This window comes from Grampus griseus (assembly GCF_964374135.1).
Source record: "Grampus griseus genome assembly, chromosome: 1".
Classification (NCBI taxonomy): Eukaryota; Metazoa; Chordata; class Mammalia; order Artiodactyla; family Delphinidae; genus Grampus; species Grampus griseus.
In genome coordinates, this window is record NC_139017.1 from 150,986,209 (window position 1) to 151,002,069 (window position 15,861).

At 36.4% G+C, this 15,861-nt stretch overlaps 1 protein-coding gene across 1 annotated transcript in view; it reads right to left on the bottom strand.

Moving 5' to 3' along the window:
* RLF (RLF zinc finger) overlaps positions 1-15,861 on the bottom strand; it is a gene marked incomplete at its 5' end in the record, with an annotated part of 82,965 nt that overhangs the window by 56,215 nt on the left and 10,889 nt on the right. The window lies entirely within an intron of this gene.

The following is a 15,861-nucleotide window of genomic DNA, read 5'->3' on the forward strand; positions in this document are numbered from 1 at the left end:
GATGATGGCCATTCTGACTGGTGTGAGATGGTATCTCATTGTAGTTTTGATTTGCATTTCTCTAATGATTAACGATGTTGAGCATTCTTTCATGTGTTTGTTGGCAGTCTGTATATCTTCTTTGGAGAAATGTCTATTTAGGTCTTCTGCCCGTTTTTGGATTGGGTTGTTTGTTTTTTTGTTATTGAGATGCATGAACTGCTTGTAAACTTTGGAGATTAATCCTTTGTCAGTTGCTTCATTTGCAAATATTTTCTCCCATTCTGAGGGCTGTCTTTTGGTCTTGTTTATGATTTCCTTTGCTGTGCAAAAGCTTTGCAGTTTCGTTAGGTCCCATTTGTTTATTTTTGTTTTTAATTTCCATTTCTCTAGGAGGTGGGTCAAAAAAGGATCTTGCTGTGATTTATGTCATAGAGTGTTCTGCCTATGTTTTCCTCTAAGAGTTTGATAGTTTCTGGCCTTACATTTAGGTGTTTAATCCATTTTGAGCTTATTTCTGTGTATGGTGTTAGGGAGTGATCTAATCTCATACTTTTACATGTACCTGTCCAGTTTTCCCAGCACTACTTACTGAAGAGGCTGTCCTTTCTCCACTGTACATTCCTGCCTCCTTTATCAAAGATAAGGTGACCATATGTACGTGGGTTTATCTCTGGGCTTTCTATCCTGTTCCATTCATCTATCTTTCTGGTTTTGTGCCAGTACCATACTGTCTTGATTACCGTAGCTTTGTAGTATAGTCTGAAGTCAGAGAGCCTGATTCCTCCAGCTTCATTTTTCATTCTCAAGATTGCTTTGGCTATTCAGGGTCTTTTGTGTTTCCATACAAATTATGAAATTTTTTGTTCTAGTTCTGTGAAAAATGCCAGTGGTAGTTTGATAGGGATTGCACTGAATCTGTAGATTGTTTTGGGTAGTAGAGTCATTTTCACAATGTTTTCTTCCAATCCAACAACATGGTATATCTTTCCATCTATTTGTATCATCTTTAATTTCTTTCATCAGTGTCTTATAATTTTCTGCATACAGGTCTTTCATCTCCTTAGGTAGGTTTATTCCTAGATATTTTATTCTTTTTGTTGCAATGGTAAATGGGAGTGTTTTCTTGATTTCACTTTCAGATTTTTCATCATTAGTGTATAGGAATGCCAGAGATTTCTGTGCATTAATTTTGTATCCTGCTACTTTACCAAATTCATTGATTAGCTCTAGTAGTTTTCTGGTAGCATCTTTAGGATCCCCTATGTATAGTATCATGTCACGTGCAAACAGTGACAGCTTTATTTCTTCTTTTCCGATTTGGATTCCTTTTATTTCCTCTTCTTCTCTGATTGCTGTGGCATCAGCTCATTTTTAAAATGGGGAAACCAAAGCACAGAGAGATTAAGTTATTTTCCAAAAGACACCTGGTATTAAATGTTAGGATTTGAACTAGTGTCATCTGACTCCAGAGCCCAAACTTAATTACTGTGCTACAAGACTTTTCAGAATGCACAATTCTACAACTATTTTAGATGTGTTTTAAAACTCTACTTTCCCCACCAGGTGTTAACTTTAATCTTTTACAGCAAGTAGTATCATGGTCATCATTTGGCCTTCTTCCTGAGAGTTTACAACATTTAATTTCCATTTAAAATGACTGCTTCTGGGGAAAGTTTTCCAGCAATAGTGCTGATTAATACTCCACAGTTCAGAATGCTGGTGGTTCACAAAGAAATGACAAAAAATACCTGGTACTTGTTAAAGCTGCATGTCCTATGGCAACAGGAAATTATGTGACTTTTAATAGAGGAGGATTTTCATTATTTCAAATTTTGCACATAAAACGAGAAATCTTACTGATTTTAATTTCTCAACTCGTGAAATTCCCAGAATTACATAAATTTGAGTAAAATGTGATTGCACTATGACAGACAGGCTTTCAGCAGGGGATAGCACTTGAGCTGGATTTCTGAGGTACGGGTCAAGTTTGAAAACTCAAAAGTGAGGGGAACAGGATTCCAAGTAGACAGTAACTTGAACAAAGTCAGAAAACACCAATAGAACAGATAGGGCAAACAGTGACAAGACTTTACATCCGTTGGTGAGGAAGCACGGGAGGTTTCCCTAGAAGAGACTAAGCTGGGTGTGAGATGGAATGGGAAGAGAACAGCTGGCTGCTTACATTCAGAAAGTGGCCAGAGTAAATTACAACTTTTAAGTCTTTTACATATGTTGCTATTAGGCCCCACCTCACACTTTCTATATTGGTTACAGTTGTTTTTTTAAAATCTAGAAATATTACTTACTTATTACTCTATCTACCTACCTATTCATCTATCCTGGATTCAGTTCATCATCCCAGCCTACCAAGATTATTTTTAGATAGTCATTCTGTCATGGGATTTAACTATGCTTTCTAACTTCATTTCATTTTCAAAAATATCTTTTGCTGTTTTTTCATAAAATTAATATCCTTTATTGTTTAAGAAATATGGATCAACAGAGAAGTAAAAATAAAAATGTCAACAATCTACACTATCACTACCCAAAAGTAGACCACTGTTAACAGGTAATATTAAGTTTGAGGGCTTTTTAATGCCTAAATAGCAGTATTTTAATGGACTCAAATTATACATTGTTTTGTAAAATTTTCTTCAACATCAGTATTTTTATAGTTCATGTGTGTATCACAGTTTATTACTCAAGACCCTGTTTCTGGGCATGATGGTTTCTAACTCTGCATTATTATATATAATATTTAGGACAATGTTCTATAAATGGTATTGCTGGGTCAAAGGATGCATAATTCTTAAGACTACATAGTGCCAAATTCTGCACCAGAAAATTTGTTCCAATTTACATTCCTATTATTTATGTAAGATAGTAACAGACTGAGGAACTGTCACAATTATTGTACATTACAACCTAAATACAACTTTTTGAGGGTCAACTGGATAAGGGAAATACATTATTTTGTTTATTCAATTTATCATCTTTTCATTACTACTGTGGTTGAATGAAAATTTTCATGTTTCCTTTACAGCACCCATATGGTATCTTCATTTCAGTTATCAATAACAGTAAGGAAGAGAGCTTGGATGAGAACAGCATCAACAGTTAATCTTCCCAAAAAACTGAAGAGGTAATACATCCTAGCTCATTCTATGAGGCCAGCATTACCTTGATACAAAAGCCAGACAAAGACTACAAGTAAAGAAAACTACAGATCCATAGGCCTTATGAACACTGATACAAAAATCATCAACAAAATACTAGCAAACTGAATTCAATGCCATATTAAAATGGATTATACACTATGACCAAGTGGGATTTATTCCTGGAATGCAAGGATGGTAAAGCATATAAAAATCAATTAGTGCACTACACCACGTTAAGAGCATGAAGGGAAAAAACCTCACATGATCACCTCCACTGATGAAGAGTGTTTGAAAAATTCAACAATCTTTCATGCATGATTAAAAAAAAAAAAACACTCAACAAACTAGGAGTAGAAGAAAATTACCTCCACATAATATAGACCATGAATGAAAAACCCTAACATTATATTCAATGGTGAAAGACTAAAAGCTTTTCCTTTAAGGTCAGGAAGAAGGATATCCACATTCACCACTTCTATTCAATACAGTACTGGAAGTCCTAGTGAGAGCAATTAGGCAAGAAAAAGAAATAAAAGGCATCCAAATTGGAAAGAAAAATACAGTATCACTGTTTGCAGATGACATGATTTTACATATATTAAATATTCCACACCAAAAAAACTATTCATATAAACAAGTTCAGCAAAGTTGCAGGATATAAAATCAACATACAAAAACCAGTTGTGTTTTTTGTTCTTGGCCACGCCGCACAGCTTGCAGGATCTTAGTTCCACAACCAGGGATCAAACCCGGGTCCACAGCAGTGAAACCACACAGTCCTAACAACTGGACTGCCAGGGAATTCCCTCAGTTGTGGTTTTATACACTAACAATAAATAATCTGAAAAGGAAGTTAACTATTCCATTTACAATCACATCAAAAAAACAGGAATAAACCAAGGAAGTGAAAGACTTGCACACTGAAAACTATTAGAACTTGATGAGAGGGCTTCCCTAGTGGCACAGTGGTTAAGAATCCGCCTGCCAATGCAGGGGATACGGGTTCGAGCCCTGGTCCGGGAAGATCCCACATGCCGCGAAGCAACTAAGCCCATGCGCCACAACTACTGAGCCTGCGCTCTAGAGTCCACGAGCCACAACTACTGAGCCTGAGTGCCACAACTACTGAAGCCCGCGTGCCTAGAGCATGTGCTCCACAACAACAGAAGCCACTGCAAGGAGAAGCCAGCACACCACAATGAAGAGTAGCCCCCGCTCACAGCAACTAGAGAAAGCCCGCGCACAGCCACGAAGACCCAGTGCAGCAGCAATCAATCAATAAATAAATTTATATATTAAAAAAACTTGAAGAGAGATATTAAAGAAGACACAAATAAATGGCAAGACATGTCATGAAAATGTCCATGGATTGAAATACAATATTGTTAAGATGTCAATACTATACAAAGCAACCCACAGATTCAATGCAATCCCTATCAAAATCCCAGTGACTTTTTTTGGGGGGGTAGAAATAGAAAAATCCATCCTAAAATTAACATAGAATCTCAAGGGACCTTGAACTGCCAAAACAAACTTGAAAAAGAAGAATGAAGTTGTAAATCTGATACTTTCTGATTTCAAAATTTACTACAAAGCTACAGTAATCAAAGCAGTGTGTACTCAAGTAAAGACGGACACACAGACCAATGAAATAGAGGAGTCCAGAAATAAACCCTCGCATATATGGTCAAATGATTTTCCAGGGTGCCAAGACCATTCAGTGCGGGAAAGGACAGTCTTTTCAACAAACAGTGTTGGGAAAATTGAATATCCATATGCAAAAGAATTAGACTCTTACCTTATACCATAAATTAGCTCAAAATAGATCTAAGATCAGACTGCAAAGGCAAAAGAAATAAAAGCAAAAATAAACAAATGGGACCTAATGAAACTTAAAAACTTTTGCACAGCAAACAAAACCATCAACAAAATGAAAAGACAACCTATGGAACAGGAGAAAATATTTGCAAATGATGTGACTGACAAAGGGTTAATATCCAAAATATACCAACAACTCCTACAACTCAGTATCAAAAAACCAAACAACCCAATCAAACAATGGGCAGAAGACCTCAACAGACATCTCTCCAAAAAGACACACAGATGACCAACAGGCACATGAAAAGATACTCAACGTCACCAATTATCAGAGAAATGCAAATCAAAACCACAATGAGATATCACCTCACATCAGTCAGAATGGCTATCATCAAAAAGTCTACAAATAACAAATGCTGGACAGAATGTGGAGAAAAAGGAACCCTACTACACTGTTGGTGGGAACGTAAACTGGTGCAGCCACTATGGAAAAAAGCGTGAAGATTCCTTTAAAAACTAAAAATAAAGCTACCATACCATCCAGCAATTCCACCTCTGGGCATATATCCTGAAAAGACAAAAACTCTGATTTGAAAAGATACCTGTACCCCAATGTTCATAGCAGCATTATTCACAATACCCAAGATGGAAACAACCCAAGCGCCCACCAAGAGACAACTGGCTTAAGAAGATGTGGTATGTGTGTGTGTGTGTGTACATACACACACACACACACACACACACCACAACAACAGAATATTACAGTCATAAAATAGAATGAAATATTGCCATTTGCAGCAACATGGATGGACCTAGAGAATATCATACTAAATGAAGTCAGTCAGACAGAGAAAGACAAATATCACATTGATATCACTTATATGGGGAATCTAAAAAATAATAAAAATGAATCTATATACGAAACAGACACAGAAAACAAACTTATGGTTACCAAAGGGGAAGGGAGGGATAAATTAGGAGTACTATGGGATTAACAGATACAAACTGCTACATATAAAACAGATAAGCAGGGCTTCCCTGGTGGCACAGTGGTTAAGAATCCCCCTGCCAATGCAGGGGACACGGGTTTGAGCCCTGGTCCAGGAAGATCCCACATGCCGCGAGGCAAGTAAGCCTGTGCGCCACAACTACTAAGCCTGCACTCTAGACCCTGCGAGCCACAACTACTGAAGCCCATGCGCTTAGAGCCCGGGCTCCACAACAAGAGAAGCCACCGCAATGAGAAGCCTGCGCACCGCAACGAAGACCCAATGCAGCCAAAAATAAATAAATTAAATAAATAAAAAACAAAACAAAAAAAACAGACAAGCAGCAAGGATTTACTGTATATCACAGGAAACTATATGCAATATCTTGTAATAACCTATAATGGAAAATAATCTGAAAAATATATGTATAATAATTTTACTGTACACCGGAAGCTAACACAATATTGTAAATCAACTACACTTCAATTTAAAAAAGAAAAGAAAAAGGGAAAAAATAGATCTAAGAGCTAAAAATCATAAAACGCTTGGAAGAAAACAGTGGAAAAGCTTCCTGATATTGGACTTGGAAATGATTTCTTAGTCATGATACTGAGAGCACACGTAACAAAAGTATGAACAGATAAACTGAGCTATATCAAAATTAAAAACTTTTGTACCCCGAAATTTGGATACTATCCATGTGGTAAAAAGAAAACCTGCAAAACAGGTGAAAATATCTGCAAGTCATCTATCTGTTAATGGATTAATATCCAAAATATATAAAGCTTTAAAACTCAACAACAACAAAACCCAATTAATAATGGGCAAAGGACTTAAACAGACATTTCTCCAAAGAAGATACACAAATGGCCAATAAGCACATGAAAAAATGTTCAACATCAGTAAGTAGGAAATGCAAATCAAAATCACAGTGAGATACCATTTCACACTCATTAGGATAGTTATTATCAAAAACAAACAGAAAATAACAATTGTTTGCAAAAATGTGGAGAATTTGGAACCCCTGTGCATTGTTGGTGGGAATGTAAAATGGTTCAGCCACTGTGCAAAAGTATGATGGTTTCTCCAAAAATTAAACAGAATTACCATATGATCTAGTAATTTCACTTCTGGATATACACCCAAAAGAACTGAAAGCAGTGACCTGAAGAGCTATTTGTTCCCATGTTCATAGCAGCATTATTTACAATAGGTGGACGCAATCCAAGAATCCATCAAGGGATAGATGAACAAATTGTGGTATAACAGTGGCATATTATTCAGCCTTAAAAAGAAAGGAAATTTGACACATGCTACAACCTCGATGAATCTTAAAGCCATTACGCTAAGTGAAATAAGCAAGTCACGAAGAGACATAGGTTTCCACTTATAAAAATGCACCATAGTCAAATTCATAGAGGCAGAAAGCAGAATGGTGGTTACCAGAGGCAGGGGAGAGGGACGAATGGGGGATTAATGTCTGATGAGTTCAGAGGTTCAGTGTGGGAAGATGAAAATGTTCTGAAGATGAATGGTGGTGACAGTTGCATAACAACATAACATACTTAATGCCACTGTGAACTGTATGCTTAAAAATAGCTAAAGTGAAAAATTTTATATTATGCATACTTTACTACAATATAAAAAAATACCCAAAAAAGTTAACTTTATGTCTTAAGATTTAAGAAGAGCAATTTTCAAGAAACAGAAGTGCATAAGCATGATTAGGAAGACTGGGGAAAGAGAAGGATAAATTCAAATACCCCACATTTCTGTTTTAGTAAGTCACTAGTACTAAAGAGATTGATCTAGAATACCTCTTAAATCTTGAGATTTTTAAATCCAAGCTTTATCACACGGGGGAAGAGGATCACAATTCTGAGGCAGTTGTGTAATAGAGTGAAATAACATGCCTTTCGGCTGTGGATTCAAACCTCTACCCCCCATCATTTGCCAGCTAACCTCTCTGGGTCTTGATTTTTAAAAATCACTTAACTGAAATGACTGAGTACTCATTTTGCACCAGACATTGCACAATACAGCTTAAAAAACTGTGGCAAAATACACGTAACAAAACTTACTACCTTAACCATTTTTTTAAGTGTACAGTTCTGTGACATTAAGTATATTTACACTGCCGTGCTACCATCACCAACATCCATCCACAGAACTTGTTTCACCTTGCAAAACTGAAACTGACCCATTAAACAATAACTCCCCATTTCCCCTTCCCTCCAGCCCCTGGCAATCACCATTCTACTTCCTGTCTCTATGTGTAACATAGCTTTCATAACATTGTATTTTCTGTTTGAAAAAAGCAACACAAGAGTGTGGTAACGGCATCAGGGTACACAAATAGATCAACAGAACCGAATAAAGTCCAGAAACAGACCTACATACATATGGCTAATTGACTTTCAGCAAAGCGCAAAGGCAATTTCTCAATTCAATGGGAAAGCAGTCTTTTCAACAAATGATTCTGTAACACTGAGATGTTCATATTTTTAGAAAAATGACTTCCACCCATCACTCACACAATACACAAAAATTAACTCCAAATGGATCACAGATCTAAATGTAAAACCTAAAACAGTAACATTTATAGAAGAGAACATAGAAAGCTTTTGTGCTCTTGGGTTAGGCAGATTTCTCAGACATAACATGAAAAATACAATCAATAAAAGAACAAGTTGGGCTTCCCTGGTAGCTCAGTGGTTAAGAATAGGCCTGCCAATGCAGGAGACACGGGTTCGAGCCCTGGTCCGGGAAGATCCCACATGCCGCAGAGAAACTAAGTCCGTGCGCCACAACTACTGAGCCTGTGCTCTAGGGCCCGCGAGCCACAACTACTGAAGCCCGCGCGCCCTAGAGCCCGTGCTCTGCAACAAGAGAAGCCACCTCAATGAGAAGCCTGTGCACCGCAACAAAGAGTAGCCCCTGCTCACCACAACTAGAGAAAGCCCGCGCACAGCAACGAAGACCCAACACAGCCAGAAATAAATAAAATTAATTAATTAATAAAAATAAATAAAAGAACAAGTTAATAAACTGAGCTTTATCAAAATTAAGAACTTGTGTCCTTCAAAAGACACTGTTAAGAGAATAAAAAGACAAACCACAGCCTAGGAGAATACATGCCAACAAGCAAGCCATGGCTTGGCTGCTCTTATGCCCATCTAGTAATGCAGGACATTTCGTTCCTGTTAGTGTCTCACCCAGTTTTTCTCTGAAGTTCTTGATAGTGTCTCTCATGCGTTTAGAACAGTTCTGTCCACAATGTGTGTCTGCCACCATGTTGTTCTGCCTCAGTTCATCCTTGTCATGATCTGCTCCTTCTAAGCTGGTAGAGAGCACCTCAGGCTTTCTCCATGCCCACATCAACACAATGGAATCTGTGTCACAGCCAAGGGTGTTCCCTCCAGAGATCCCAAGTGAACCAGAGGCAGAATGTGTGTAACTTAAAAGTGATACAAATCACCATCCCCAATCTGTCTACCCTTTGCCACCTAAGTCACAACATTTAAAGAAGGAAAAAAAGAAGAATATATTGCATAAAGGACTTGGGTCCAAAAACACACACATACACCCCTCAAAACTCAACAGTAAGAAAAGAGACAATTCAATTTTTTCAAATGAGCAAGAGTTGAAAAGATACATTCCCAAAGAAGATACATGGTTGGTAACTAAGCACATGAAAAGATACTCAACAGAAGTCATTAGGGAAAGGCAAATGAGAACCACAATGAGCTGCCACTAATTTTAAAATGGCTAAAGCTAAAAAGACTGGCCACACCAAGTGCTGATCAGGAGGTGGAAAACTAGAACTCTCATACATTGTTGGTAGGAATGTAAAATGATACAACTACTCTCAAAAATCTGACATGTGACCCAGCCATTCCAGTTATTTACCCAAGAGAAAGAGAAGGCGTTTGTTCACACAAAGACTTACACATGAATGTTCATAGCAGCTTTGTCTGTATTAGCTAAAAACTGGAAACAAGCCAAATATACCAACAGGTGAATAAACAAATCATGATAAAGCCATAGAATGAATACTCAGCAATGAAAGGAATTAATTATTAATATATACAACATCATAAAAGAATTTCAAAATAATTATACTGCAAGAAACCAAAAAGAGACTTACAGGTTTATTTATGTAAAATTCTAAAAATGCAATATAATCTATATATAGAGAAAGCAGCATAGCTGAGTGAGGATGTTATGGTTATGTACGGGAGGAAAGTAAGAAAGAGGAAATACAATGGGAGTAGAAAGAAAGTTCTAGGAGTGACGGATATATTTGTTATCTTGATTGTGGTTTCATGGGTATACAGATATGCCAAAGCTTATCAAATTGTTCATTTTAAATATGAGCAGTTTACTGTATGTCAATTATACCTCAATAAAGCTTTTTTTGAAAAAACACAATGCTCCACAAAATGCACAAAATCATAAAAGGAATTTAAATAAATTTTACATTTCAATTGTCAGATTTACTATTTTTACTGCAATAAAGTGTAAAAATTCTGTGCATAAAAATAATATAAGGGACTTCCCTGGTGGCACAGTGATTAAGAATCCTCCTGCCAATGCAGGGGACATGGGTTCAAGCCCTGGTCTGGGAAGATCCCACATGCCGTGGAGCAACTAAGCCCGGGAGTCACACCTCCTGAGCCTGCGTGCTACAACTACTGAAGCCCACATGCCTAGAGCCCGTGCTCCACAAGGGAAGTCACTGCATCGCAATGAATAGCCCCCACTCGCCGCAACCAGAGAAAGCCCACGTGCAGCAATGAAGACCAATGCAGCCAAAAATAAATGAACTGTTAAAAAAAAGTTTAAAAATTACGTTAAAAATAATGATATAAAAAGTGAAAAGATAAACAGAAGAAAAGATAATTCCAAAGTAATGACCAACAAAAAATTCGTATCTAGAATATAATTTCATAAAAACTGTTAAGAAAACCCAAATGAAAAATGAGCAAAAAATAGGAAAAAGTAATTCAGAAAAGAGGAAATCTGAATAGCAATAAATATAACCAAAAAGATAAGCAACTCCTCACAAGTAAACAGAAAAAAAAATTAAAACCACAATGAGATACCACAGTCTATCCATCAGAACGGCTACAATTAAACTGTCGACTATACAAAGTATTGGCAAGAATGAAGGGCAATGGTAACTTTCATACACTGATAACTGCATAAACTGCTACAAATACTTTGGAGAGTAACTTGGCAGTATTTATTATAGTTGAAGATAGGCTTATATATGAAGCTAGCAATTCCACTGTAAGCATATACCCTAAAAGAAATTCTTGCAGCCATGTATAAACATATAAGGAAAAGATATCTACCCCAGCAGTTAATGTAAATGCCTCTAAATCCATCAGTAAAAGAATGGACAAATGAACTGATATATTTACATAATGAAATACTACACACCAGTGAAAAATGAAAGTATCAAGACTATACATACCAAAAACTATACATACACACTAGATACACCTTAGAAACATTATGTTGAATTCAAAAAGCTTCAGAATACATACAGTACATCATTTAAGCAAAGCTGAAAAATATAAGAAATAATATTACACATTATATTAAAATACAAAGTAAAGAGATGGAGGAGAGATTAAATAGCAAAATCAGGATGATGGTGGGAGGGAGATGATGTCTGTAACAGGGTACATAGGTAGCTTCAATTATTTTATTTCTTAGGTTGTGTTCATTTTAGTATGCACTTTACTACCTGTATCCTGGAAATATTTGATTTTTTTGAAAAGTAACATACCATTCAAAGTTCTGAGCAAAACTGATTTTCAACCTAGATTCCTACACCCAGCCTAACTAACACAAAAGAGAGGGGAAACCTCCTCAGGAAGCTACTGGAGGGTAACTCCTCACACCCCAAATAGGGGAGTAAAACAAGACAAAGACAGGAGGGCTAGGAAACAGTATCTAACAAAGGAAAGAAGCAAAGACAAGTACTGAAACAACAGTTGATAAAATGAAAATTAATTAAAAAGGGTAATATATAAGTATAAACCGTACAAAAACACAAGAAACATAAAGTGAACGTCCCACTTATTCTTCAATGAAATGCAACAAATGATAACACCTTAACTGTCTTTCAAAACTTTTTCTATACATCATTGCTTTATGAAATGGGATACTATATAGTTTTCTGTTTCTAAAACAACAGATCTTGGATACCCTTTCATACCAATACATATAGTACTACCTTTTTGCCTGTTTAAATTTAATTTGAAAAATACTGAAATACACCAAAAAGGGAAAATCCACTCATAATTCCCCCACTTTAAAATTTTCTATGCAACAAAGAAGTGAAAGATCACACCAGTGCCATCTAATTCTACCACTACTCTCTATCGCCAAATAACCCCAATAAATACAACTTGGTACATATGCCTTATATACATAAACAAAAGCTTTCTAATTCTTTGTAATAATCTCCTGTGCTCAAATGTTTTATGGCTCTGGGGTGTTCAAAGGGTACTTATTTCTTGGCATTTCCAAATCTAAAATATCTTATAAAAGCCCTCATCTAGTCCAAGACGGATTCCTGGCATTCCTGCACTCCCTTAAATTAGTAGGGTCTTCCCTTCTTAACCATACACTTGCTTCATATTTTCAGTTTGGCAACAAACACTAATGAAGCCGATTATAGAAAAGTGGCACGGAAAATCATTTCTTTATAATCTATACCAATTGGAAAGAGCAATAATGTTGCTTACTCAAAACCATTTATGTTAGACCTAAAAATTATTATGTAATAGTTAAGCAAGGGAATTGTTTTGCTTATGTTCGTGTTACCTAAGGACAAACTAGTTGGAAGGTAGATAAATACATATAACCGTCAAACACTGACTACTGCTCTTTTGTACCAATAAGCATATGTAACAGGAAAAACTGCTTAATATTTATCTTCTCCACTAGACAATAAGCTCACTGCAGACCAGAACCCCAAGTAGCACATAACACGTATTTTGTAATTATTTGCTTTTGATTCTTTGCCCAATTATTAAAGGATATGCTAACTTATTTTTGAAGTTCGATTAAGACAATTTTTCCGATACATATCTTTGATTAGCATGAAATATGCCTGTATACTAAAACAAATTCAACTAAGTAGATTGAACTCCCAAATTCTCACTGCTTCCTTCAAACCCTGTAAAGGAGGAGAGCAGCATAATATTGACCAAACTGCACTTGTGGGAATTTTAAAAAGAAAATGCTTAAGATCACAGTATTTTTTAGAAAGGTGCTCACATCAGATTACAATGATAATCAATTTTGCTTGATAGTAAATAGATATGTCAAAGTTCAGCACTTTATTGATATTACAGCTGTTATATAATATCACACAATATTGATATAATTATTCTGATCCTCGGCTAACATCCTCGACTGAGAGGGAGTTTCTAACTTACAAGTTTTAAACTGGAAAGGGAATGGGGCAGAAAACCTCCAAAGTTCTTCCCCCAAACATAAGATTCTACAATTTTATGAAAACATGGCCAACTTTTTCCCAAGAACTCAAATCCATGTTACAAACTCAAATCACTTTCGATATATGCACATTTCAATAAAATGAAACACAAAATTTAAATGCCAAACAATAAACCAAGTTAAAGCCAACAGCCAAATGAATAAAAAATATTTCATATAGAACGAACTATTAGTTGCAACACATCAAACGCATTATACCTACTATAAACCCCAAAAGGCATCCATATTGCTTCAATGTAATAGAAAGTTACTGTAAATTACACTTCCAGTCTACAAAACTCATCATAGGCTCTCTGAATCTAAAACTATGTTAGCAAATGCTCTGAAAGCATTTAGGTAACTTTTTTCTTTCAGTGAGCTCTACATTGACAGGAAAATGGAGGAAAACCACGCTACATGAAATACTTCTTTGAGAGTCCGCCTGCCGATGCAGGGAACACAGGTTCGTGCCCCAGTCCGGGAAGATCCCACATGCCGCGGAGCGGCTGGGCCCGTGAGCCATGGCCGCTGGGCCTGTGCATCTGCAGAGGGAGAGGCCACAGCAGTGAGAGGCCCGCGTACCGGAAAAAAAAAACAAAAAAAAAACCAACAAAAAAAAACACAATATTCAGTATAGAAACAAAATAAGGAGACAGACACGCTGGGTACCTATCTGCTGCTACCAAAAACTATGCTACGGGTACTGTAATATTGTCCCATTTGATCCTCACAACAACCTACGGGGTAGCTTTCTATTACCCCCAATTTTATAGAAAAGAATATAGACTCACGGCAAGGTTTAAGATCACAAAAGTGTTGGAATGAGGATTTAAACCGAAACCTCTTAACTTCAAACTTAAAATGTACTTTCTATTGTATATGTTCTCCATTTCATAAGACAATAAAACGTAATATTGACGAAACATGATGTTTTACCCACATTTACTGTTAGAACTTCATTGGATAATTTGCTCTAGGTTTAACATTTTCATTTACCAAAATCAAGCTTTCATTATGAAGGAAAGAGTCAAATAAGGATAGTGAGCATAACAACTAATGTAAACAAATAATTTCAGCTCAAATTAGTAGAGTGGTTTCCACTGGGATGGGCACTTACCCTAAAGGTGTAAATGATAACCCATAAAGGGGCAGAAATATAATATTGAAACTTTTATTTAAATTAGTTTTAAAAGTCTCATCCCTTTTATACTTCTGTGTTTGCTTGTAATTTATATATTGGTACTGCATAAATAGAACATTTAAAATTTATTTATTTCAATAAGGATACACAAGGCAAATGTTTGGAGGTGACTTAGAAAATAATCCTTAGCAAATGTTTCCCAGTAGACTTATGTAGTTTTAGAGGAGAATCACACCTAAAAGGCCATCTCATTTAAGCAGCAATTTGAGGCCCCATAACAAACTGATTTGGTGCAAGGTAATACATCCATTCAGTGACACTTTATCTGAAAACATATAAAGATAACAACATAAGAAAGAGTTAGCTAATGTAATGCACTAGGGTCTTTCCATTTATTCAGCTATGACTCAGTCTTCCCAAAGATTCCCAAATCTCCCCAAAGTAGTAATGATCAATAAATGTTTGTTGGAAATAAGTACACTGACAAATCTCTCACAACAACAATCAATCACTAAATTGTATGATACATTCTGATGGCTTCAGGTTAGGCTGCAACTAACTCTCTGTAGTATGTTCTGCTTCTTGAGAACCTCAAAGCAGCATGGAATCTTAAGATTACAAGGTCACACTCGATCATTAGACACAACCAAATTTTAATGACTTTTAAATAATAACATTTTAAAACAGAAGTATGTTAAAAAAAAAAAAGGTAAAGACAAACCTCACAGGAAAAAAAAGTAAATATCTAATACACATGAAAAAATAACAAGGACTTCCCTGGTGGTCCAGTGGGTAAGACTCCGTGCTCCCAATGCAGGGGTCCAGGTTCAATTCCTTGTTGGGGAACTAGATCCCGCATGCATGCCGCAACTACGTGTTCACATGCTGCAACTAAGAAGCACGTACGCCGCAACTACGAAGCCAAAATGCCACAACTAAAGATCCCGCATGCCACAACGAAGATCCCGTGTGCCACAACTAAGACCCGGCGCAGCCAAAATAAATGAATATATAAATTTTTTTAATGCTGTTAAAATACAAATTAATAGTGTGATAGCAATTATCTGCCACTATCAGATGGGCAAATATTAAAAAGTTTAGTAATACCAGGGTTGGCAAGGATATGGTGAAACAGGGACTCCATAACACTATTGGTGGAAGTACATACTCAACTTCTCGTAGGCCAGTATCTATCAAAATTTTAAAAAAACATTCTCTTTAGTCCAGTACTGTAATGTCAATGCCAGGAATTTATGCT